General features: G+C 31.8%; 3 pseudogenes; 1 reads left to right on the top strand and 2 right to left on the bottom strand.

The window, feature by feature from the left end:
* Nucleotides 1-1,736: 1,736 nt before the first annotated feature.
* On the bottom strand, nt 1,737-2,642 carry LOC145982424 (NADH-ubiquinone oxidoreductase chain 1 pseudogene; annotated as a pseudogene).
* A 6,390-nt stretch (nt 2,643-9,032) lies between these two features.
* Nucleotides 9,033-9,809, top strand: LOC145982440 (cytochrome c oxidase subunit 3 pseudogene; annotated as a pseudogene).
* A 1,147-nt stretch (nt 9,810-10,956) lies between these two features.
* On the bottom strand, nt 10,957-14,831 carry LOC145982423 (NADH-ubiquinone oxidoreductase chain 5 pseudogene; annotated as a pseudogene).
* Between the last annotated feature and the right edge of the window lie 11,458 nt (nt 14,832-26,289).

The raw sequence follows: 26,289 nt of genomic DNA, 5'->3' as shown, positions 1-26,289 counted from the left end.
ACTAATAATATTATACATAAAACATCCACTGTCTATGGGGATCACACTAATTATACAAACTATTACTGCATGCCTAACAATATCCACATTCTTAAAATCCACATGACTTTCCTATGTATTATTTCTAGTATTTTTAGGAGGAATATTAGTTCTATTTATTTATACAACAAGACTTACACCAAATGAAATATTTAAAATAAGAACAAAAATAATAATTATGAGTGTAACTTTAATATTATTATGTTTATTTATATTAATAATAATAGACCCATTATTAACCCCCTCAATACTACAAAATATAGATACTTATACAACCTGAAGAAGTACACCACCCTTACCAGGAATAAAATTATACAATGAATCCATTATAATAATAACTACTATAACAGTAGTATATCTATTTATTACATTAATTGCAATTGTAAAAATTACTAGACTTTCACATGGGCCTCTAAAAATAATTAAATAATTACAAATGACAAAACCAGCACGGATTTATCACCCTCTACTCAAATTAGCAAATAATGCATTAGTAGACTTGCCAGCCCCACTAAATATTTCCTATTGATGAAATTTTGGCTCACTCATAGGAATATGTCTTTCAATCCAAATCTTAACAGGTCTTTTTTTAGCAATACATTATATTTCAAGAACAGATTTAGCCTTTTCTAGAGTAATACACATCTGCCGAGATGTGAATTATGGGTGAATACTACGAACTATTCATGCTAATGGCGCCTCCATATTTTTTATTTGTATATATATACATGTTGGACGAGGAATATATTATGGATCCTACTTATATTTTCACACATGATCTATTGGGGTTATAATTATATTAGCAACAATAGCAACAGCATTTGTTGGATATGTATTACCATGAGGGCAAATATCATTTTGAGGTGCCACAGTAATTACTAATTTACTCTCGGCAATTCCATATTTAGGGACTACGTTAGTCCAATGAATTTGGGGGGGATTTGCAGTAGATAGTGCTACACTAACTCGATTCTTCGCCTTTCATTTTTTATTACCATTTATTTTAATAGCAATATCCATAATTCATCTACTTTTCTTGCATCAAACTGGGTCTAATAATCCACTATCTATTAATAGCAACATGGATAAAATTCCATTCCACCCATACTTCTCAATAAAAGATATATTAGGGTTTATACTTATAATTTTAAGACTAATACAACTCTCATTAATATTTCCAACAACCCTAGGAGACCCTGAAAACTTTACCCCTGCAAATCCACTAGTAACCCCAGTACACATTCAACCAGAGTGATACTTTCTGTTTGCATACGCCATTCTACGATCAATCCCAAATAAGCTTGGAGGAGTAGTAGCACTAGTATTATCTATTATAATTTTATTTATTATACCAATACACCATAAAAGAAATTTTCGTGGACTACAATTTTATCCATTAAATCAAGTATTATTTTGATTAATATTTGCAACCTTTATTTTATTAACCTGAATTGGAGCCCGACCCGTAGAAACTCCATAAATAAAATTATAATAGATAATACTAGTGCTACTACTGGGCAAGTATTAACAATTATATATTTTATATATTTCATTATATCCCCAGCAACCCTACTACTATGAGATAAAATCTTAAAAAAATGACTTCTTGACTGAAACTTTAAGTGTATGTCTTGAAAACATAAAATAGAATATAAATATTCTAGAAGTCTTCACACTCTAATTATTATGCAACTAAATCAACCCCCTAAAACCAACAAAAAAAATAAATAATTTAAAGAAACCGGAAGAAAACTTTTTCAAGCTAAATATATAAGTTTATCATAACGAAATCGTGGTAGTGTCCCTCGAATTCAAATATAAATAAATCCTAAAAAAATAACCCTTAAGTAAAAAAAATAAGAAAAGTGGTATCATCCCAACAATAAAATTCTAAATAAAACACTTATAAATAAAATACTAGCAAATTCAGATATAAAAATTAAAGCAAATCCACCAGCGCTATACTCAACATTAAACCCAGAAACAAGTTCAGATTCCCCCTCAGCAAAATCAAAAGGAGTCCGGTTAGTTTCAGCTAAACAAGAACTCAATCAGGCTAACGCCAACGGTAAAGCAATAAAGATAAACCATAAATAATCCTGAAAAACATTAAATAAAAGTAAATTATAGCCACCAATTAAAAAAATAAAAGATAGTAAAATTAATACTAATCTAACCTCATAAGAAATAGTTTGAGCAACGGCTCGAAGACCCCCAAGTAACGCATAATTAGAATTAGATGCCCACCCAGCAGATATTACTCTACTCATACAACATAAAAAGAAAAATACCCCCAAATAAAAATTAAATAATAAGGTGTGATATGGAAAAACAACCAAAGACAAAAATAAACTAAAAACTGGAGATATATAATATGGATAATAGTTTCTCAAAGTAGGTAATGTTTGCTCCTTAGTAAATAATTTAACTGCATCAGCAAAAGGCTGAAAAATACCACAAATCCCAACCCGATTAGGCCCCTTACGAATTTGAATATAACCTAAAACCCTGCGCTCAAATAAAGTAAAAAAAGCAACTCTAATTAAAACACATACAACTAAAATAATAAAAGAAATAACTCCAATAAATAAATCTGATATCATCTACTATAAAAAGAAATTTATCTTCATTATTGAATTCTAAATTCAATGCACTTCTCTGCCATAATAGTAATTATTATTAATCAATATTATATATATAATATAAGTATTTGGTCCTTTCGTACTAAAACACTTTTAATATTAAGAGATAGAAACCAACCTGGCTCACGCCGGTTTGAACTCAGATCATGTAAGAAATTAAAGGTCGAACAGACCATCAAATTTGAAATGCTACCCCCAAATGATATCTTAATCCAACATCGAGGTCGCAACCCCTCCTGTCGATATGATCTCTCAAGAAAGATTACGCTGTTATCCCTAAGGTAACTTATTCTTTAAATCACTAAAAATGGATCCAAATAACAAAAATTATTGAATATTAAATAAAAAAGAGCTAATTATTATCTTCCCATCACCCCAACAAAATACTATTTAATAATATATATAATTATATTACTAATCAAAACATCATTAAAATAATATAAAGATCTATAGGGTCTTATCGTCCCCTTAAAAAAATAAAGCCTTTTCACTCTAAAGTAAAATTATATATTAATTAACTAAAGACAGTCTATTCCTCATCCAACCATTCATTCTAGCCCCCAATTAAAAGACTAATGATTATGCTACCTTCGCACGGTCAAAATACCGCGGCCATTAAACAAATGTCATTGGGCAGGTTATACTTCATACAAAAATCATGAAAAGATGTTTTTGATAAACAGGCGAGAATAAATTTTGCCTAATTCCTTTAATTAATTAAGTAAATATACAAATAGAATCATAATTTCAAAATAAAACCAATTAAAACATATAATTAAGTAAGCAAGTAAAACCAAACTAAATTTTTAATAAAATTTCAAATAAATTATAACAAAATTACAAAAATTAGCAATCTCCAAACCAATAAATATAATAGTTTAATATAAAGTTATAACCAACATATTAACCAGAAGCACATCCCCCTAGTCATAACTAAACATTAATATTATAATATATATATATTAATATAAAAAATATTAAAATGCAAATCTATATTAAATATAATTCCCTAATAACTAGATATAAGGTAAGTCGAATAACATTTTTTTACAAATAACAATTTTAACAGAAAAATATAACACTTTTACCTTAAAATTAGTCTACTAGCTCCTCCTCCTCAAATACACCGTCTCAACCCATAAAAATTGGCGGAAATTTTCCCTCTCTTTAATAAATACATATGTAAAATTTAACTAGGGAATTTTAAGCTAGAATAAAACTTTAGTTCTAAAATATAAAGAGAGGTTCTTTATTATTATATAGTATGTATTATATTAAATTAAATTATAATTAGAAATTATCTCACGAAAATTTCCTCCCTTTTTTATTTTTACTCACTTTCCCATACTATATAGAACACAATTTTTTTTTTCCCTCAAAATTGTGTTCTATATAGATATATTAACTTCTTTTTTCTCTAGACTCAATAAGTATTAAAATGACATGTTAATTAAGTCAATTACTTTAAGTTAGACTACAAAAACTTAAAAAAAATTGGATAAAATTAAAAAGGATTCTGAAGTATTTTATATTATTTAATAAATAGGTTCTACTTATTGATCATAACAATAAAAGTCTAATAAATAGTATTATTAACCCACTATTATAACTTATATATAAATAAGATGTCTGAAAAAGGATTACCATGATAGGGTAAAGTATACATGAAATTTAACATGTTCTTATTAATTTATTTGTAACAAAAATGAATTTTTATAATTGAAAGAATTAAACTTTCTCCAATGGTATCAAACCCCATAGTGCATCATACACCAAAATATAATAAAAAGGTAAGCTAATTAAGCTAGAGGGCTCATACCCCACATATGAAGGTCTATAATTAATCCTTCCCTTTTTAATGCTCACAACCCCCAAGAAAATAATATTCCTATTGACCCTCACAATAGGAACCCTCCTTTCTATTTCTTCCACCTCATGATATGCAGCCTGAATAGGCTTAGAAATTAATCTAATATCTTTTATCCCATTAATTTCTACACCAAATAATCAACGAAATACAGAAGCATCACTTAAATACTTCCTAATTCAAGCATTAGCATCATCAATAATTTTGGCTGCAGCATTAATTATAATTAATGCTGCAAACTTCAATATACAGATCCAGCTTTTAACCATAGCTTTATTAATAAAAATAGGAGCTGCTCCATTTCACATTTGAATACCAGAAGTTATAGAAGGAATAACATGAATTAACTGCCTAGTAATAACAACTATTCAAAAAATTGCTCCATCAACATTGCTTAGTTATGTAATTGACAATTTAAACATAATTTTAATTTTAACAATTAGAACATCAGCAATTATTGGAGCAATTGGAGGATTAAATCAAACCTCGTTACGAAAAATTATAGCCTTTTCATCAATTAACCACATATCATGAATTATTCTAAGAATAACATCAGAAGATAATACCTGGTTAACATATTTACTACTTACTATACATCCTTATAACTACCTCTACCATTATGTTATTTTCAATAAACAAAACATACTACGTCCATCAACTGTTTATATTAAAACTTCCGCCCATTAAAAAAATATCTTTATTCATATCAATATTATCTCTTGGTGGACTACCACCTCTACTAGGGTTTTTACCAAAATGGATAGTCATTATCCAAACAACCAACTTTAAGCAATTAATTATAATTATAATCCTAATTAGCATATCGTTGCTAACCTTATATTATTACTTACGAACCTCACTTACATCAATTTTAATAAATTATAAAACTAATATATGGAATATCATTACTTAAACTTAAAAGAACAAGTATTATCAGTAGTTACAATTTTTCTCTCAGTATGTGGACTACCTATAATCCAACCAATTTACATATCTCTATAAAATCTTTATAAGGTCTTAAGTTAATTTTAAACTAATGACCTTCAAAGTCATAAATAAGGGGTACTCTTTTAGGCCTTAATACATATATGTATCACCCTGAAATTGCAGTTCAAAATTATTATTCTTAACTATAAAGCCAAAATTTAATGAGAGAGTTTTAAACTCATACATAAATTTACAGTTTATCACCTATAACTTCAGTCATCTCATTCTTGCAACGATGATTATTTTCTACTAACCATAAAGATATTGGTACAATATATTTAATTTTCGGAGTATGATCAGGAATAGTTGGAACATCATTAAGTATCTTAATCCGTATAGAATTAGGTCAACTAGGAAGTTTAATTGGAGATGATCAGATCTACAATGTGATTGTAACTGCACACGCATTTATTATAATTTTTTTCATAGTAATACCTATTATAATTGGGGGATTTGGAAACTGACTAGTACCTTTAATAATTGGAGCCCCAGACATAGCCTTCCCACGATTAAATAATATAAGATTTTGATTACTACCTCCATCATTAACTCTACTATTATCAGGAAGAATTGTAGAGAGTGGTGCAGGAACTGGTTGAACAGTATATCCTCCCCTATCTGCAGGAATTGCACATGCCGGAGCCTCTGTAGATTTATCAATTTTTTCATTACATTTAGCAGGAGTATCCTCTATTCTAGGGGCAGTAAATTTTATTACAACAGTAATTAATATACGAACTATAGGAATATCCATAGAACGAGTACCATTATTCGTATGGTCAGTAGTAATCACTGCAGTTCTACTATTATTATCACTACCAGTTCTAGCAGGAGCAATTACAATGCTATTAACAGATCGAAATTTAAATACCTCATTTTTTGACCCATCTGGTGGTGGAGACCCAATCTTATATCAACACCTATTCTGATTCTTTGGACACCCAGAAGTATATATTCTAATTCTACCGGGATTTGGAATAATTTCACATATTGTAACTCAAGAAAGAGGTAAAAAAGAAACATTTGGAGTTCTTGGAATAATTTATGCAATAATAGCAATTGGGTTCCTAGGATTTATTGTATGAGCACATCATATATTTACTGTAGGAATAGATGTTGATACTCGAGCATATTTTACTGCAGCTACAATAATTATCGCTGTACCAACAGGAATTAAGGTATTTAGATGAATTGCAACACTACATGGAACACAAATTAATTACTCTCCATCAATATTATGAGCATTAGGATTTATTTTCTTATTTACAATAGGGGGATTAACAGGAGTAGTATTTGCAAATTCATCACTAGACATTGTGCTGCATGACACATACTATGTTGTAGCACATTTTCATTATGTATTATCTATAGGAGCAGTATTTGCTATTATAGCAGGACTAGTACATTGATTTCCATTATTTACAGGAGTAATAATAAATCCAGATTGATTAAAAATTCAATTTATCTCAATATTTATTGGAGTTAACTTAACATTCTTCCCACAACATTTTCTAGGATTAAGAGGAATACCGCGACGATATTCGGATTATCCAGATGCATATACAATATGAAATGTTGTTTCAAGATTAGGATCAATCTTATCATTTACAGCAGTAATTATTATAATATTTATTACCTGAGAAGGTATGACAAGTGCCCGACCAACATTATTTAATCTACAACAAGCATCATCAATTGAATGGTATCAAATGTCACCTCCCTCTGAACATACATATTCAGAACTCCCAATACTACTTACTAACAACTAATTTTTAAGGTGGCAGAGAAGTGCATTGAATTTAAGCTTCAAATATAAGGAATATCCCTTACTTAAAAGTGGCAACCTGAAATCAAGTAGGATTACAAGATAGATCCTCCCCATTAATAGAACAAATAATATTTTTCCATGACCACACAATATTAATTTTAATTATAATTACAGTATTAGTAGGATACTTAATAGCATCATTATTTAATAACAAATTAACAAACCGAATACTTTTAGAAGGACAAACATTAGAAACCAATATGAACAATTATACCAGCAATTACCCTAGTTTTTATTGCCCTACCCTCTCTACGTTTATTATACTTATTAGATGAAATTAATCAACCTTCATTGACCCTTAAAACTATTGGACATCAATGATATTGAAGTTATGAATACTCCGATTTTATAAGGGCAGAATTTGACTCATATATATCCCCAACAAATGAAATATCTATAGACTCATTTCGATTATTAGATGTAGATAATCGAACAGTATTACCAATTAACATAGATATCCGAGTACTAACTACATCTGCAGATGTATTACACTCATGAGCCATACCATCCATAGGGATTAAAATAGATGCCACCCCAGGACGACTTAACCAGGCAGGACTAAATATTAGTCGAATTGGCTTATTTTTCGGACAATGTTCAGAAATTTGTGGTTCTAATCATAGATTCATACCAATTATTGTTGAAACTACAACTCACAAATCTTTTATTAATTGACTAATAAAAATTATACAAGAATCATTAGACGACTGAAAAGTAAGTAATGGTCTCTTAAACCACAAAATAATAATATAACAACTACTTCTAATGAAAAGAGTTAGTTAATCTATAACATAGGAATGTCAAACCTAAATTATCTTTATAGATACTTTTTTATTCCACAAATATACCCATTAAATTGAATTATTCTATTTATAATATTTATATCAATTTATTTTCTATTTATAATCATCAATTATTATAATTATAATAAATTATTAAATAGTAACAACTTTAAAATAGAAAATAAACCAAAAATTAAATACTGAAAATGATAACAAGATTATTTTCATCATTCGATCCAACATCATCAATTATAAATATATCACTAAATTGAATAAGAACATTCCTGGGATTATTAATAATCCCAGCCCCATTTTGATTAATACAATCACGAACCTCTATATTATATAACATAATAATAATAAAGTTACATGAAGAATTTAAAACATTTTTAGGGATAATTAGTCACCAGGGAAGAACCCTAATATTTATTAGTATATTTTCAATAATCTTATTTAATAATTCAATAGGATTACTACCCTATGTATTTACTAGATCAAGTCACTTAGTATTTACCCTAACCCTGGCCCTACCAATATGATTATCATTTATATTATTTGGGTGAATCAATAATACAAAACATATATTAGCACACCTAGTACCGGAAGGTGTGCCAGCACTATTAATACCAATTATAGTAGGTATTGAAATAATTAGAAATCTAATTCGTCCAATAACTCTATCAGTGCGACTAGCAGCAAACATAATAGTTGGACATTTAATAATATCAATAATTGGAAATACAGGAACAATATTAGAAATTATTGGACTTTCAATATTAATTTTAGCACAAATTATATTAATTATTATAGAAACAGCCGTAGCATTTATCCAATCTTATGTATTTGCCTTATTAATTGCTATTTATTCTAGAGAATCAAAATAAACAATGTCAGCAAACCAAAACCACCCATATCACCTAGTAGATCAAAGCCCATGACCAGCAACAGGAGCTATTAGAGCAATAATATTAACAACAGGGATAATTAGATGATTTCACCAACAAAATATAATTCTATTATCAATAGGAATAACAACTATACTTCTTACAATAATTCAATGATGACGAGATATTTCACGAGAGGGAACATATCAAGGATTACATACAAATCAAGTTATAATAGGACTACGATGGGGCATAATTCTATTTATTATCTCAGAGGTATTATTTTTTGTATCCTTCTTTTGAGCATTTTTCCATAGAAGATTATCCCCAACAATTGAACTGGGGATATTATGACCACCAAGGGGAATTACTCCATTTAACCCAATACAAGTACCTTTATTAAATACAGCAATTTTACTAGCCTCAGGAGTAACAGTAACATGAGCCCATCATGGGTTATTAGAAAAAAACCACTCACATACAACGCAAGCCCTTATATTAACACTAATATTAGGAATATATTTTACTATTCTTCAGGCATATGAATATTATGAATCCCCCTTTACTATCGCTGATGCAGTATATGGATCCACATTCTTTATAGCAACAGGATTTCATGGGTTACATGTTATTATTGGATAAACATTCCTAGGGGTATGTTTAGCTCGACACATCTTATGCCATTTTTCACCAACACATCACTTCGGATTTGAAGCAGCAGCCTGATATTGACATTTCGTAGATGTAGTATGATTATTCCTTTATATTTCAATTTACTGATGAGGTAGATAATTTACTTAGTATATTTAAAGTACGCTTAACTTCCAATTAAAAAGATTATAATAAAATAAAGTAAATAATTAATATAATCATAAGTACCTCATTATTAATTATAATAATTACCTCAATTGTAATAATATTATCCACATTACTATCAAAAAAAATAATTACAGACCGAGAAAAAAGATCACCGTTTGAGTGTGGATTTGACCCAAAATCCTCAGCACGAATTCCATTCTCTATAAAATTCTTTCTAATTGCAGTAATTTTTCTAATTTTTGATGTAGAAATTGTATTACTATTACCAATAACAGTTATTATTACTAATTCAAAACTAATATATTGAATATGTGTTAGACTTCTATTCCTATTAATCTTGCTTTTAGGTTTATATCATGAATGAACCCAAGGATCACTAGAATGAGCATGCTAGAGTAATAGTTAATAATAATATTTGAGTTGCATTCAAAAGGTATTGAATAGTTCAATTTACTTTATTGAGCAAGAAGCAAAAGCAATCAGCTTCGACCTGAATAAATTGGTATATATTACCCTTGCTTATTTGACTGAAGCCAAAGGAAGGCGGCATATTAATGTTAATAATAAAATTAGGATTATATCCTCAGTTAAGGGGTATATTATTAAGTGGGGGCTGCTAACTTCCATCTTTAGTGGTGAAACTCCATTAATACTCTCACACTATTTCTTTAGTATAAAATTACATTATCTTTTCATGATAAAGCTGAACTTTAAATAAGTTCAAGAAATGCCTATAGAATTATTTTATCCTTCCTAATAACTTCAATATTATGCTTTATTATAAGCTATATAAACACATATAAATTATTAATAAAATTACTATTAAAAATGAAAATATAAAATAAATATTAAAATAATTAGAATGTATTAATTGGATATTTAAAGAACCACTCCTTATATATTTATAGACTCCCTGTCCCCCCATAAGTTCACTTCATCCATAATCAACAGCCTTAATATATAGACCTCCAGTAATAAATGAACTACCAATTAATCCACCAGAGGATAAATAAGGTAAAAATCATATCCCCCCTAATAAATAATATATTATTTTATTATTAAAAAATGGATAAATTTCGAACAAGAAAGATGTAATATTATACCCAATTCACCCTCCCAATAAAATACATATAATTGCCCCTATTTTCAAACTAAGTGGGATAATAATAACAAAAACAGAAGGAAATATTAATCATATTAACCCAGAACCACCTACAATAGATAAGAATAATAGGCCTAACATACCTTTAAATATGCCTCATCCCCCATCATCTGAAAAGAATTGAAATGATATACCTCTATAAGATTTACCAACTAAATAATAATTTAATCGAAAACTATAGGCTATAGTTATACCCGTAGAAACTCATAATAAAACAAATATTACTAAATTAAAAGAAGATATACTTAATATTTCCAAAATTAAATCCTTAGAATAAAACCCAGCCAAAAACGGTATTCCACATAAGGCAAGACTAGAAATTATTATACAAGAAATAGTTATTGGTATTTTATTAATTAGACCCCCCATACAAAATTAGCACCAACCCCAGCTATAAATATAGTTAACCCTGACAGTAATAAGAGTATCCTACCAAAAACAGTATATATATCAGTATATCTCCAAAACGAATTAATAAATAAACTCCAGCAGTAACCAAAGTAGAAGAATGAACTAATGCAGAAACTGGGGTGGGTGCAGCCATAGCTGCCGGCAATCATGCAGAAAATGGAATTTGTGCACTCTTTGTTATCCCAGCAATAATAATAAATCTAGTAATTAATATTTTATGAAAGTCAGAAACTAATCATAATTAATAGATATAATTTCAGCTACCATAATTTAATATTCAAGCAATAGATAATAAAATAAATACATCACCAATTCGGTTAGACAAAGCAGTTAATATTCCAGCAGAATAGGAACGAACATCCTGATAATAAATTACTAGGCAGTAAGAAACTAGCCCTAGACCATCCCATCCTAAAATAATTCGTACAAAAATAAAAAACGGACTTAATAGAAAGTAATCAAATAAATGATTTTATTTAAAGATTACCTAGATACAAACCTCACACACTCGATATTGGTCCATAGTTTCTTATGAATTCTATGTCTCAGCCAAGAAGTAATAATTTAAAAAAAATTCCAGAGTTTTCCCTGATGTACAAAAATAAAGTACGGGTTTAATAGAAAGTAATCATATAGAAGATTTTATTTAAAGACTAACTGGATACAAACCCCACACTCAACAATATTTTGTCCATAGTTTCTTCTGAACCTCGTGTCTCAGCGAAGATATAAGAATTAAGAAATATTTTCCGTGTTTTGTTGACGGTACAAAAAAACGGGCTTCATAGAAAGTAATTGTGTAGAAGATTTTATTTAAGTATTACTTAGATACAAACTCCACACATTCGATAATATCCGGTAAATAATTTCTTGTGAACTGCGTATCTTAACGAGGAAGTAAAAGTTAAAAAAACATATTTACCGCATTTTCCGCCACCTTACAAAGATTGAAAAAAGGCTTAATATAAAGTAATCATATAGGATACTTTATTTATAGATTACTTATATACGAACCTCGGATACTCGATAAGATTTCGTCCATAGTTTCTTGTGAACTTTGTGTCTCAGCAAAGATGTGATAATTAAGACATATTTCAGGGGTTTTCCGTGATGATACAAAAATAAAAATCGTGCTTAATAGAAGGTAATCACATAGAAGATTATATTTAAAGATTACTTAGATACAAATCTCACACACTCGATAATATTTGGTGCATAGTTTCTTGTGAATTTCGTGTATCAACGCGGACGTAAGAATTATAAAATATTTCCCTAGTTTTCCCTGATTTACCAAAATAAAATACAGGCTTAAAAGAAGGTAATCATAGAGAAGATTTTATTCAAAGATTAACTGGATACAAACCCTACACACTAGATAAAATTTGGTTCATAGTTTCTTGTGAAATTCGTGTTTCAGCGAGGAAGAAAGAACAAAAATATATTTCCCGGGTATTCCTTGATGGTACAAAAATTAAAAATGTTCTGAATTGAGACTAACCATATAGGAGATATTATATAATAATTCCTCGATACAAATCTCACACATTCGATAATGTGTTTCTTATGAATTCTATATCTCAGCCAAGAAGTTAGAATTTAAAAACAATTCCCGAGTTTTCCCTGATGTACAAAAATAAAGTACGGGTTTAATAGAAAGTAATCATATAGAAGATTTTGTTTTTCAATTCATTCCAGGTTAATTCCTTTGACCCCACAGATAATGTTAACATTATTAGCCCAAGTTGTCTTAACGTAGATAAAGCAATAATTTTCCTTTACGATAGTACTCCAGATACTAATACAATTCTGAATAACATCAAGTAAAAGGGCAGGTAGAAAAGGTGGAAGGAGGGGCCAAAAGATCGTGGAATGTCTGCGTCCGAGGTTTATCTTGTAAAAATAGTCTCAGCTCTATAGTTTGGAAGGATAAACGGACCGACAGATGTGGTTTATTTTTATTAATTAATTTTTACATCAAAGGGTGTACAGAAGTGATTGTTATTAGGAAGTAGGAAAAGCATTGTAGGAAACATGGCAGTACAAATTGATAAGGAGTTGTTGGGAAAGTTATTAAGGAGTCCAAGATATAAGCAAGACTAAGAGAAGGAGATAATTAGGGACAAATAATCTTGCATTATCCCACTCCGAACTGCTGAGAGCTAAAGAGGAGGAGAAAATACAGGAAATATGGAAAGAAGTAATTTGGTGATTTTCGTGTTTACATGGAACCATGACAAGATTTTACCACATGATTATTTGCACGTTGATTTGATCTGAGACACGAAATTTATAAGAAAAGGGCCTGTAACTAGGTAATCTATAAATAAAATCTTCTATATGATTACTTTTTATTAAGCCCGTTTTTTGTACCGTCACGGAAAACCCGGAAATATATTTAAACCTTTACTTCTTGGCCGAGGCTCGAAGTTCAAAAGAAATTTTGGATGAAATCCTATCGACTGCGTGAGGTTTGTATCTAAGCAAACATTAAATAAAATCTCCTACATGATTATTTTCTCTTAAGCTTATTTTCGAATTTGGACCATCACGGAAAACCCGTGAAATATGTCTTAAATATCACTTCTTCGCTGAGACACAAAGTTCACAAGAAACTATGGACGAAATCTTATCGAGTATCCGAGGTTCGTATATAAGTAATCTATAAATAAAGTATCCTATATGATTACTTTATATTAAGCCTATTTTCAATCTTTGTAAGGTGGCGGAAAATGCGGTAAATATGTTTTTTTAACTTTTACTTCCTCGTTACGATACGCAGTTCACAAGAAATTATTTACCAGATATTATCGAATGTGTGGAGTTTGTATCTAAGTAATACTTAAATAAAATCTTCTACACAATTACTTACTATGAAGCCCGTTTTTTTGTAACGTCAACAAAACACGGGAAATATTTCTTATTTCTTCGCTGAGACACGAGGTTCAGAAGAAACTATGGACAAAATATTGTTGAGTGTTAAGGGTTTGTATCCAGTTAGTCTTTAAATAAAATCTTCTATATGATTACTTTCTATTAAACCCGTACTTTATTTTTGTACATCAGGGAAAACTCGGGAATTTTTTTTAAATTCTTACTTCTTGGCTGAGACATAGAATTCATAAGAAACTATGGACCAATATCGAGTGTGTGAGGTTTGTATCTAGGTAATCTTTAAATATAATCATTTATATGATTACTTTCTATTAAGTCCGTTTTTTATTTTTGTACGTACATTCAGGGAAAACCATGGAAATATTTTTAAATTCTTACTTCCTCGCTGAATCACGAAGTTCACACGAAATTATGGACCAAATCTTGTCGACTGTGTAAGGGTTGTATCTAGGCAATCCATAAATAAAATCTCCTATATGACTACTTTCTCTTAAGCTCATTTTCAATTTTTGAACCATCACGGAAAACCAGGGAAATATATTTTAATTCTTACTTCTTCGCTGAGACACGAAATTCATAAGAAACTATGGACAAAATATTATCGAATGTGTGAGGTTTGTATCTAAGTAATCCTTAAATAAAATCGTCTATACGATTTCCTTGTATTAAGCCCGTTTTTGTTTTTTGTGCGGTCACAGAAAACTCGGAAAAATTTCATAATTCTTATTTCTTTGCTGAAACACGAAGTTCTCAAGAACCTATGTTATCTAATGTGAGAGGTTTGTATCTAAGTAATCCTTAAATAAAATATTTTATATGATTACTTTCTATTTTGCTCGTTTTTCATTTTTGTACCTTGACTGAAAATAGCGTTGCTCACGGGACGGGACATGTCCCGTCTCGTCTCCTGTCTCGTCTCGAAAACGAGACGAGACAATAGACGGGACAAGCCTTTTGAAATTCGAGACGGGACGAGACGGAATGCCTTTCTCGTCTCGTTTTCGAAAAGTCTCGTCTCGTCTCGAATGTCTCGAAAAAAAAAATAAAAGCAAAATATTTAATCAGTTGCAAATAGTTGTTTGCTTGGAATAAAGTATTTCAATTAGAAACTTTGATAAGCGTGTATTAAGTCGAAATAAGACTATTCTAGAGAGAGTAATGAATGAAAACCTAAACTTATTTTTAATACTCTTTCGAAACACAGCATTACTCCCCATTTTTGTTTTTCAATTCATTCCAGGTTAATAACTTTATGTTACGATAGTACTCCAGATACTAATACAATTCTGAATAACATCAAGTAAAAGGGCAGGTAGAGAAGGTGGAAGGAGGGGCCAAAAGATCGTGGAATGTATGCGTCCGAGGTTTATCTTGTGAAAATAGTCTCAGCTCTATAGGTTGGAAGGATAAACGGACCGACGGATGTGGTTTATTTTTATTAATTAATTTTTACATCAAAAGGTGTACAGAAGTGATTGTTATTAGGAAGTAGGAAAAGCATTGTAGGAAACATTTCAGTACAAATTGATAAGGAGTTGTTGGGAAAGTTATTAAGGAGTCCAAGATATAAGCAAGACTAAGAGAAGGAGATAATTAGGGACAAATAATCTTGCATTATCCCACTCCGAACTGCTGAGAGCTAAAGAGGAGGAGAAAATGCAGGAAATATGGAAAGAAGTAATTTGGTGATTTTCGTGTTTACATGGAACCATGACAAGATTTTACCACATGATTATTTGCACGTGTTGCGAAATTATTAGAATGTTATGGAAGTTTCGGAAATGTCTTTGTTGAGAAAATTCTTGTTGTTTCCCTCAGGCATTCTACAGTTGGTTGGATTCGATTTTTTTACGTCTGTTTGAAGATTATTTAGAATGCTTTTTTATGTATTTATTTCTTATTTAAGTTGAATACTATTCCTTGGATTGTAATAACGAAATACTGAGCCTGATATAGAATAGATTTCATATGAAGGAAGTGCACTAACTTCTGTATAATCGTCGTAGAAGGAAACTTTGTTCTATTGGGACTCCCCGATGGTACAGTGGTAGCACTTCACCTTGTAATCAAGGGGTGCCGGGTTCGATAACCGGTGAAGGAACATAGTGATTTGAATCCCATTTTGAAGTGTGGGTCCAGTTCCGATTAGCTTTTCTGTGAATCAAATGAAGGAATGTTGTAGCTGTTCTTTTTATTCTTCAAGTTAATTTGCAAAATACATGTAGTATCTACTGTCTACATTTTCAATCGTTACTAAACAAATTTCACAAAGTAGTTTTATCAAACTTCAGAGGGAAGCTGACAGCAATGTTAGGGTGGCGGGAGTCTGTTTACGGCCAGGGCGTTTTCCGTGACTATTTTTCGCCGCTTCCCACTGACAGAGGTTTTACTTTGAACAATGGACACCGTTCCTTCAGGGGGCAAACCTGCAGTAGCGGGAAAGTGCCATAAATCCAGGCCTAAAGTAGGAATGAAAGTTGATGCAAGGGTGGGGCAATAAAAATTCTGTAATTTGCTTTGCTTGCTGACAGGAAGTTTTGCAGGAAAAGCTGAAAAGGAAAACGGCAAACTTTGAATGCAAGAGGGACAGTGAACACAAGTTCTTTGTATTAATCGCCGACACACAAGCTTCCATTTCGAAGGTGAGGCTATCAGCTGCGAAGTTATTAGAGGGTTGTAAGCAGTGACGACGCCAGAGGAGGCAGGGGGGCGCCACTTCCCCCTCTCCCGGGCCCTCCAACTGAAGTTAATTAAATATCAAATAATAAAGAGAGTTCATTTATAAGTATATGACGATTTTCACCTTTTCAAAGTGGTGTATTCTGCATGATATCACTTTCCTGTTTATAATACCAACTTGATTAACAAATATTAATTTGTTTTGTATATATATATATATATATATAGCTATGTGTATGTGACTTTCGTTCAAGATTCGAGCGCCGACCTTTGCATAGGTGATTTCTCATTCATTTATGTCCTATAATCGTCGAGATTAACCTAAGTTTTAAAAAGTTTTAAGAACTGGGAAAAAGTGTTGAATGTGGATGGTTTTAAAACATCACGAATATTTTCAGGACCACAAGACATCATCTGTAGTACGCGCAAATTATTCTAATCGTGGTCGTTAGGGACAACACTAATTATTAAAATACATTCAAAGTTGATTCAAGATTTGATTGGTTGGTTGATTTTGTGTTTTAAGTCCATTTTATGCACAGAAAAGTCAATCGGGACTTAGCTTAAAGTGCCTCCACTGGGTATCGAACCTGGGACCAAAGGTGATCGAAAAAAAACGGCACTAAATGTCAGTTGTTGTGGATTCATCGCGGTTTCTTACTATTCAGGGACTTGAATTTCGAGATGATGAGTCTGAGGAAACCTTAACAAAGGGAATTTCTTCGATACTCTTGAAGTTAATGAGGATATATTATTTCGAAATGTATTGAACATGAACCTTAAAATGCAAATTACACTTAAAATTCGAATCAAAACATATCGCGGGCACGTAAAATAACGCAATTTAGGATTTGCCACGCTTCAATCATTGGATACAGGTTCGCTCTTTCTCGAACACATCAAAATCGACGAACATCTTCCCACGAACCCCATAGGTGCCTGTAATTGTTTAGCACAGACATACGTTGGAGTGGTAGAGTAAGAGTAAGTAATGCCAGGGTCAGAATATTTCTTGAATCGTGAGTAACTGTAATCTTTGTCTGATTTTTTTTTTATCCTGTGATAACATTTCCCTGAAAGGTGAAATACAAATTTTGCCCAAAACTCTTCAGCATTACGAAGATGGTTGTCCTTAAAATCTTTGAAAAGGCTTGCTCGAAACAGGATGCTGGATGCAAACTGCCTCATTTGGCTGTTCTTGCCATTCAGAAGAAATGTCAAGTCCTGGACGTACCAAAGGTGGCAATGTGTTCTCCAAACCACACAGAGCAGAATTCTCCTACAGGAAAAATACGCTTCACTAAGTGCCTTACATTGTTTCTAATACTTAAGAAGATTCATTTCTTCCAACGTCACGTTTATTTTGCAAGAAAATTAAACTCTTCGAAGCATTTTTTCGTCATTTATATTATTATCTTATAACTTAAATATTTATATCAGTAGTTTCATCTCAAGAAAGACGATGAATTATAAAATTATGAATGTCTTTCAATACTGAAATAGGCTACTGGAGACAACGCAACTTACCAATAAAAAAGAATTAATGTCTTTATTAAAACGAATCATGTGGAGATAAACTAGTAATCAAGAAGTAAATTTAGGCTGTAAACGTCCACTCTAAATAAAAGACAAACATAAAACACCATACATGAATATAATAATAATAATAATTATTGTAATTATTATTATTATAATTATTATAATAGTCATTATTATAAGTATTATTATATATGTATATATATATATATATATATGTGTAGTGTTTTCTGGCTTTTTAATGTGACTACCCTCTTACAATATTTTGTTGCCAGCCTTTCGCCCCCCCCCCCCAGTCACATTTCACTGGCGCCGTCACTGGTTGGAAGTAAATTTATTAGGACGAAGAAAGTAACATTAGCTGTTGACAGTGTTGCACCAAAGGACGTGATTTGTGATACTGTTTGTATAAATTATAGGAAATTTAAGCAAAAAATTATAATTGTTGAGACTTGAGAGTTGTTTCCTTCAGATAAAAAAGTTCAGATAAAACAAGAATTTAGCCTTACTGTTATGAAAAGAAATAACGCAGTACAGGGAAAGAATAACTCCTCACATGTGTCGCACCTGGTGGGATGCAACCCACATGCACAAGAGTATTGCAGGAAGTCTATGAACGAGGATGAAAAGGGATGTGTGAAATTTGACTTAGCTGCGGGTGAATTAGTGGATTCTAATATTCTTAAGGTTGATATTGGGTTTTAAGTCCACTTGATTCACAAATAGGCTAAATCGCGAATCGACCTACAGTTTAAAGTGTGATCCGATCCACTTTGTGCCTCCATTTGGTATCGAACGAGGGGACCCTTGATTACAAGACCTCGACGTTATTACTACGCCATCGGGGAGGCGCCCAATTTACACAAATATGTTGATTTCAATAACACGTTTAATGCATAATCTGATAATGATGCACTTTTGGTGCATCTAAACATATTTTTTTCAACTATATCATGACTGAAAGAATCATTGAAGTTGGGATTTTTGTAGCTTCAGGAGGCACGGCTCTGTAAATGTGCGATATAAAATATATGCAGGTTTGCCTTCCATACGTGGTGGTTTTGTCACGTTTCTTCGCTTCGTACAACATACACTTTTGCAGGAACTGCTTCTTGCATCCTCCTCTAGCTAAACAAAAAATATATTTGTTCAGCATAATCGATGGTTATTATTCCTGCCGAACAAGGATTTTATTGCGATCATACGCTTTCTATTTGTAATATACTAAGTATTGAAATGCTTTCTTACAACACATTTAAAATCTCTTTTGTTGCTCCCGAGCGCCAAGCTTTGAATTTAAAGAAGAAATGTACATTTTCATAGTGCACGGAAGTTCGACATTCAGAAAGAAAGAAGGTCTAGTGGAAAACATTTCAAAACTTCCAAAAGGTATAGCAGTAATGAAAAGAGCACTCTTGTATGGAAGCCAGAAAAACCACAAGGTAGATTTCATAAGATGCCTAGCAATCAGTAACCAACAAACTGCATTTTTAATATTAATGTTCTCATTATTAACGAACCTTATTTATTCTCACCACGCAATGGGTAAAATATTTGGAGCTTTATCCCACTTTCCGGAAAAAAATATTTTGTGTTTCGAGAAATTCGCGTTCAATGCTATAACACACTTCAAAACCCATTTTCTATACAGACCAAGCCAGAGATGATTTACTTCGAAACGTTAAATTATTATGCTTTTCAGTGGCTGAAAAGCGTTTTAATTATGACATTTTAACTATGGGATTAATAGTTGAGTTTTCGAGAAATACGCGTTCAATGCTAGTACTCGTTCAAAACTCATTTTCTCTACAGAGGCAGTCAGAGATGATTTTCTCTAAAAGGGTTGAATTATTAAGCTTTACAGAGCCTGAGAAGCGTTTTAATTAATACATTTGGACTATGGAATGAATATTTGATTTTTAGAGAAATACGCGTTCAATGCTGGTACAGGTTTGAAACTTATTTTCTCTACAGACCTAGTTAGTGAATATTTTTCATTAAAATGTTGAATTATTAAGCTTTACAGAGCCTGAAAAGCGTTTTAATTAAGACATTTGGACTATAGGATTAATATCTGATTTTTCGAGATTTACGCGTTCAAAGCTAGTATTCGTTTGAAATTCATTTTCTCTACAGACCTAACCTGAGATGATTTTCTTTAAAATGTTGAATTATTAAGATTTTCAGAGGCTGAAAAGCATTATAATTCTGACATTTCGACTAGGGATCAAAACTTGATTTTACGAGAAATTTTCGATGAATGTTAATACTCACATGAGACTCATTCTATACAGACCAAGAAAGAAATGATTTTCTTTAAAATGTAGAATTATTATGTTTTTCAGAGGTTGAAAAGCGTTTTAATTAAGACATTTGGACTTTAAAATGAATAGTTGATTTTTCGAGAAATACGCTTTTAATGTTAGTACTCGTTCGAAACTCATTTTCTCTACAGAGCTAGTCAGAGATGATTTTCTTTAAAATGTTGAATTATTAAGCTATATAGAGCCTGAAAAGTGTTTTAGTTATGACATTTGGACTATGGAATGAATATTTGATTTTTCGATAAATACTCGTACAATGCTGGTAAACGTTTGAAACTCATTTTCTCTACTTACCTAGCCAGAAATGATTTTCATTAAAATGTTGAATTATTAAGATTATAAGAGCCTGAAAAGCGTTTTAATTATGACATTTCGCCTATAATATCAAAACTTGATTTTTCGAGAAATTCGCTTTAGATGATAATTTTCGTTTGAAACTCATTTTCTCTTCAGACCATGCCAGAGATGATTTTCTTAATAATTTTGAATTATTATGCATTTCAGAGCCAGAAAAGCGTTTTAATTCTGACATTTGATCTATGGGATTATTAGTTGATTTTTCGAGAAATACGCGTTCAATGCTAGTACTCGTTCAAAACTCATTTTTTCTACAGCCCAAGCCAAAGATGATTTTCTTTAAAATGTTGAATTAATATGCTTTTCAGAGCGTGAAAAGCGTTTTAATTAAGACATTTGGACCATAGAATGAATAGTTGATTTTTGAAGAAATACGCGTACAATGCTGGAACACGTTCGAAACTCATTTTCTCTACAGATTTAGCGTGAAATGATTTTCATTAAAATGTTGTCTTATTAAGCTTTTCAGCGCCTGAGATGCGTTTTAATTCTGACATTTCGACTATAGGATCAAAACTTGAGTTTTCGAGAAATTCGCGATCAATGCTAATACTCGTTTGAAACTCTTTTTCTCTACAGACCAAGCCAGAGATGATTTTCTTTCAATTGTTACCTCTTCCCTGAGACACGAAATTTATAAGAAACGGGCCTGTAACTAGGTAATCTATAAATAAAATCTTCTATATGATTATTTTTTTTATTAAGCCCGTTTTTTTGTACCGTCACGGAAAACCCGGAAATATATTTAAACCATTACTTCTTGGCTGAGGCTCGAAGTTCAAAAGAAATTTTGGATGAAATCCTATCGACTGCGTGAGGTTTGTATCTAAGCAAACTTTAAATAAAATATCCTACATGATTATTTTCTCTTAAGCTTATTTTCGATTTTGGACCATCACGGAAAACCCGGGAAATATATTTTAGTTCTTACTTCTTCGCTGAGACACGAAGTTCAAATGAAACTATGGACGAAATCTTATCGAGTATGTAAGGTTTGTATCTAGCGAATTTTTAAATAAAATCATCTATGTGATTACCTTCTATTAAGTCCGTTTTTTTATTTTTGTACCACCAGTATCCTATATGATTAATTTATATTAAGCCTATTTTCAATCTTTGTAAGGTGGCGGAAAATGCGGTAAATATGTTTTTTTAACTTTTACTTCCTCGTTACGATACGCAGTTCACAAGAAATTATTTACCAGATATTATCGAATGTGTGGAGTTTGAATCTAAGTAATACTTATTAACGTGGAATGAATTGAAAAACAAAAATGAGGAGTATGTGTTGAATGTGAGAATGTGTTTCGAAAGAGTATTAAAAATAAGTTTAGGTTTTAATTAATTACTCTCTCTAGAATAGACTTATTTCGACTTAATACACGCTTATCAAAGTTTCTAATTGAAATACTTTATTCCAAGCAAACTACTATTTGCAACTGATTAAATATTTTGCTTTTATTTTTTTTTTTCGAGACATTCGAGACGAGACGAGACTTTTCAAAAGCCGTCCCGTCCCGTAGTTTCTCGAAAACGAGACGAGAAAGGCATTCCGTCTCGTCGCGTCTCGAATTTCAAAAGGCTTGTACCGTCTCGTGTCTCGTCTCGTTTTCGAGACGAGACAGGAGACGAGACGGGACATGTCCCGTCCCGTGAGCAACACTATTTTCAGTCAAGGTACAAAAATGAAAAACGAGCAAAATAGAAAGTAATCGTATAAAATATTTTATTTAAGGATTACTTAGATACGAACCTCTCACATTAGATTAGAAAGGTTCTTGAGAACTTCGTGTCTCAGCAAAGAAATAAGAATTATGAAATTTTTCCGAGTTTTCTGTGACTGCACAAAAAACAAAAACGGGCTTAATACAAGGAAATCGTATAGACGATTTTATTTAAGGATTACTTAGATACAAACCTCACACATTCGATAATATTTTGTCCATAGTTTCTTATGAATTTCGTGTCTCAGCGAAGAAGTAAGAATTAAAATATATTTCCCTGGTTTTCCGTGATGGTACAAAAATTGAAAATGAGCTTAAGAGAAAGTAGTCATATAGGAGATTTTATTTATGGATTGCCTAGATACAACCTTTACACAGTCGATAAGATTTGGTCCATATTTTCTTGTGAACTTCGTGATTCAGCGAGGAAGTAAGAATTTAAAAATATTTCCAGGGTTTTCCCTGAATGTACGTACAAAAATAAAAAACGGACTTAATAGAAAGTAATCATATAAATGATTTTATTTAAAGATTACCTAGATACAAACCTCACACACTCGATATTGGTCCATAGTTTCTTATGAATTCTATGTCTCAGCCAAGAAGTAAGAATTTAAAAAAATTTCCCGAGTTTTCCCTGATGTACAAAAATAAAGTACGGGTTTAATAGAAAGTAATCATATGGAAGATTTTATTTAAAGACTAACTGGATACAAACCCTACACACTCAACAATATTTTGTCCATAGTTTCTTCTGAACCTCGTGTCTCAGCGAGGAAATAAGAATTAAGAAATATTTTCCGTGTTTTGTTGACGGTACAAAAAAACGGGCTTCATAGAAAGTAATTGTGTAGAAGATTTTATTTTTGTATTACTTAGATACAAACTCCACACATTCGATAATATCTGGTAAATAATTTCTTGTGAACTGCGTATCGTAACGAGGAAGTAAAAGCGCGTACTACAGATGATGTCTTGTGGTCCTGAAAATATTCGTGATGTTTTAAAACCATCCACTTTCAACACTTTTTCCCAGTTCTTAAAACTTTTTAAAACTTAGGTTAATCTCGACGATTATAGGACATAAATGAATGAGAAATCACCTATGCCCAGGTCGGCACTCGAATCTTGAACGAAAGTCACATACACATAGCTATATATATACTAAACAAATTAATATTTGTTAATCAAGTTGGTATTATAAACAGGAAAGTGATATCATGCAGAATACACCACTTTGAAAAGGTGAAAATCGTCATATACTTATAAATGAACTCTCTTTATTATTTGATATTTAATTAACTTCAGTTGGAGGGCCCGGGAGAGGGCGAAGTGGCGCCCCCCTGCCTCCTCTGGCGTCGTCACTTCTTACAACCCTCTAATAACTTCGCTGCTGATAGCCTCACCTTCGAAATGGAAGCTTGTGTGTCGGCGAATAATACAAAGAACTTGTGTTCACTGTCCCTCTTGCATTCAAAGTTTGCCGTTTTCCTTTTCAGCTTTTCCTGCAAAACTTCCTGTCAGCAAGCAAAGCAAATTACAGAATTTTTATTGCCCCTCCCTTGCATCAACTTTCATTCCTACTTTAGGCCTGGATTTATGGTTCTTACCCGCTACTGCAGGTTTGCCCCCTGAAGGAACGGTGTCCATTGTTCAAAGCAAAACCGCGGTCAGTGGGAAGCGGCGAAAAATAGTCTCGGAAAACGCCCTGGCCGTAAACAGGCTCCCGCCACCCTGACATTGCTGTCAGCTTCCCTCTGAAGTTTGATAAAACTACTTTGTGAAATTTGTTTAGTAACGATTGAAAATGTAGACAGTAGATACTAACATGTATTTTGCTAATAAACTTGAAGGCTAAATTTACAGAATAAAAAGAACAGCTACAACATTCCTTCATTTGATTCACAGAAAAGCTAATCGGAACTGGACCCACACTTCAAAATGGGATTCAAATCACTATGTTCCTTCACCGGTTATCGAACCCGGCACCCCTTGATTACAAGGTGAAGTGCTACCACTGTACCATCGGGGAGTCCCAATAGAACAAAGTTTCCTTCTACGACGATTATACAGAAGTTAGTGCACTTCCTTCATTTGAAATCTATTCTATATCAGGCTCAGTATTTTGTTATTACAATCCAAGGAATAGTATTCAACTTAAATAAGAAATAAATACATAGAAAAGCATTCTAAATAATCTTCAAACAGACGTAAAAAAATGGAATCCAACCACCTGTAGAATGCCTGATGGAAACAACAAGAATTTTCTCAACAAAGACATTTCCGAAACTTCCATAACATTCTAATAATTTCGCAACACGTGCAAATAATGATGTGGTAAAATCTTGTCATGGTTCCATGTAAACACTAAAATCACCAAATTACTTCTTTCCATATTTCCTGTATTTTCTCCTCCTCTTTAGCTCTCAGCAGTTCGGAGTGGGATAATGCAAGATTATTTGTCCCTAATTATCTCCTTCTCTTAGTCTTGCTTATATCTTGGACTCCTTAATAACTTTCCCAACAACTCCTTATCAATTTGTACTGCCATGTTTCCTACAATGCTTTTCCAACTTCCTAATAACAATCACTTCTGTACACCCTTTGATGTAAAAATTAATTAATAAAAATAAACCATATCCGTCGGTCCGTTTATCCTTCCAACCTATAGAGCTGAGACTATTTTTACAAGATAAACCTCGGACGCAGACATTCCACGATCTTTTGGCCCCTCCTTTCAACTTCTCTACCTGCTCTTTTACTTGATATTATTCAGAATTGTATTAGTATCTGGAGTACTATCGTAACATAAAGTTATTAACCTGGAATGAATTGAAAAACAAAAATGGGGAGTAATGCTGTGTTTCGAAAGAGTATTAAAAATAAGTTTAGGTTTTCATTCATTACTCTCTCTAGAATAGTCTTATTTCGACTTAATACACGCTTATCAAAGTTTCTAATTGAAATACTTTATTCCAAGCAAACAACTATTTGCAACTGATTAAATATTTTGCATTTATTTTTTTTTCGAGACATTCGAGACGAGACGAGACTTTTCAAAAGCCGTCCCGTCCCGTATCGTGTCTCGTCTCGAAAACGAGACGAGAAAGGCATTCCGTCTCGTCCCGTCTCGAATTTCAAAAGGCTTGTCCCGTCTCGTGTCTTGTGAAATTCGTGTTTCAGCGAGGAATTAAGAACAAAAATATATTTCCCGGGTATTCCTTGATGGTACAAAAATTAAAAATGTTCTGAATTGAGACTAACCATATAGGAGATATTATATAATAATTCGTCGATACAAATCTCACACATTCGATAATGTGTTTCTTATGAATTCTACGTCTCAGCCAAGAAGT

This window comes from Lepisma saccharinum, unplaced genomic scaffold (genome assembly GCF_977018435.1).
Source record: "Lepisma saccharinum unplaced genomic scaffold, izLepSacc3.1 HAP1_SCAFFOLD_162, whole genome shotgun sequence".
In the NCBI taxonomy this organism is placed as follows: Eukaryota; Metazoa; Arthropoda; class Insecta; order Zygentoma; family Lepismatidae; genus Lepisma; species Lepisma saccharinum.
The sequence above is the reverse complement of the archived record's forward strand: the minus strand, read 5'-3'. Positions and strand labels throughout refer to the sequence as shown.